Source organism: Mus caroli, chromosome 1 (genome assembly GCF_900094665.2).
Source record: "Mus caroli chromosome 1, CAROLI_EIJ_v1.1, whole genome shotgun sequence".
In the NCBI taxonomy this organism is placed as follows: Eukaryota; Metazoa; Chordata; class Mammalia; order Rodentia; family Muridae; genus Mus; species Mus caroli.
Genome location: NC_034570.1, coordinates 154,230,956 through 154,233,622, shown reverse-complemented (window position 1 = coordinate 154,233,622; position 2,667 = coordinate 154,230,956).

Below are 2,667 nucleotides of genomic sequence, written 5' to 3'. Positions count from 1 at the left end.
AGCTGGCGAGTGTCAGCCGACCCTGCGCCCTAGCTACCCTGGTGCTTTTCTGCCATAATTACAATTCTTACTGAGCAATTGCCAAGTGCTCATAGTCTAATCTACGATCACCATGCTTGTATCCTTGGGATTTTTATGTTATATGCATAGTGACAGTTTTCTTCTGATTGTATAATGTTCTCAGTTACCAGGTTAAACAAATTAATCTCAAACACTAGCTTTTTTTTTTTTTTTTGAAAAAAGCTTTTGTATACATTCTATGTTGTATATATGTCCGCTCCCACTTCCCCACTCTTATTCTCCTCTCTCATATTTATTAATATTGTATTTGTTTACTTTTATTTAATGTGTATGAGTGTTTGCATATACGTACTGGCCTCCAAGCCAGTCCTGTGCTAAATTTTATACCCTGCTGTTCTTGCCTTGTTCTTCAGTAAGTGGAGTCTTCCTCTGTTACCTGAGAGGATCACTCAGGCATCTGCCTATTGTAGCTTTAGGAGGTCAGTCACACAGGCCATCTTGGCAGCTATAGCTGACAGGGTATTTCTCTAGCACTGGTTTTCATGGTAGTATACTGGGTACTAGATTTTAAGCCTGGGTCATGACCTTATTTCTGTTTCCCCTGGAAAGGAGGAAGGAGTCTGTGCTGCCGAGAATCAATTGAGGAGTGAATGCTAATTACCCTTTTCTTTGTGCATTCTTCAATATGTTTGCTTGTTTTGTTCTACGGAAAACAAAAACTGTGGTCTCTTCTCTGACTTCCTTAAGCCTTGTAGAGGTAGTCTGGCACATGTATAGTTGTTTAACTAGGTGTGCTATCCTTGGGGAAATGGTCTAGGCTCTTAACTACCATCTTGTTCCACACCCCAATTCTTTTCATCCTCCTTTTCCTCTCCTCTCCCTTTGACTGAAGACCAAACCACACCTCACCAAATGCTAGACAAATACCCTACCACCAATCTATACCCTCATCTACCATCTCTTATATAATTGTAGAACTTAAACACTTCCCATTCTAGCATAAGCAGTGACTTTGAAATAAACTGGAGAAATTATGCTTTTGACACCACAGTTTCTTTGAGGTGTGGCAGTAAGCTGTTTACTTCACGTGTCTAAGCTTCGCTTTCTGCATCTGTAGAGTGGGAATGTTAATATCATTAAACATTTTAACTAAAAGCATTTGCTATTAAAATGGCAGGGTCAGTAGATTGATTCTGTGGCCTTATCCAGAAAGTAACATCTGATTTTTCATGCAGCAGCTGAATAATATGAGGCTTATGAGAGCGGCTCATAGGTCCTTATGAAAAGGAGTTCTACAGTGGAAAAAAGCAAGTTCATGCATTATACTAGTTGTGCCCAAAGAGAGGCTTCTCTAGAAATCTTCATTTTACTTACTGGAATTGAATGATTCCTGGAGCAATCTTTATCTGGGGCAGGTTTAAAGAAGTGAGCTTGCCAAGCTGAAGAACCAACTTCTAGTTTCATTCCCCATGATGAAGACCAACCCAGAAGAGGAAAGGGTTTATTTTAGCTTCCAGATTATAGCCCATCATGAAGATAAGTCAAAGTAGGAACTTAAGCAGGAGCTTATAGGAAGCGGTACTCCTGATCAAAGAACTCACCGCCAAGGGAATACAGCAGAAACTAAGGAGGAATGCTAACACAGCTCATAGACCTATGCTCTGCTTGCTTTCTTATACACTCCAGGGAATGGTGCTGCCCACAGTGAGCTGCGCCCTTCTGTATTGATTGACAATAAACACAATCTTCAACAGACACGTCTATAGACCATCCCATCCAGGAAATTCTTCAATTGAGCCTGCATCCTCAATGACTCCAGGCTGTACCAAACTCACAGGTAAAGTTCTCTAGGACGAGCCCTGAGTTCTCCGGCCTTCGGCACCAAGGACCACTAAGCGAGACAATAGCAGGTGGTGAAGATGGCAGTGCAGAAGAGGGACTTCACATTACATATTTCGTTTACAATGCTGAGTTCCCGAATGGTTTTACATGGAGAGTTAATTTCGTTTTCGGCTTATAGGTATTACAAACTGGTAGGGCATAATAGACTATAGAGCATCAATGTTTATATTATTGTTAATTATTTATAGTTATAATGGATACTTTGCTTAAGACACATCCCCAAACCTGGACTCTCAAAGAATTAACCTTTTTTGTTTTTGTTTTTGAACTTAGTTATGTTTTTTTGAGTCAGTGTCTTACAAAGTTGCCCTGGTTAGCCTGGAACATTCTATGTAGCCCAGGGTGGGGTCAAATTTGCAATTACCCTCCTGCTACAGTTTCCTCAGTGCTGAGATGATAAACACGTACTATACTATCAGCTTTTGACCATTTAGGCTTCCATATCTACTATGACCCGGTTCTTAACTTATCAATTTGAATCAAGCCCGGGGTTAGACACCCAGCGGGAGGCATGGTAGGGGTAGGGTCATGGCTGATGCCACAGTTGGCTTACTACATCACACAGCTGCAATCATGAGACCAGCATAAAGGCTTTCTGATTATGGCTACAGTCAAGGTTCTGCAGTGTCACATTAGCATTTTGTCCTTAAGGACAGCTGAGCTTCTGTAATAGCACAGATGAAAAGTCCTTCGCACAACCCTCTTCCGGTCAGAAAAGCACATGGGCAGCTGGGGCGCAGGGTC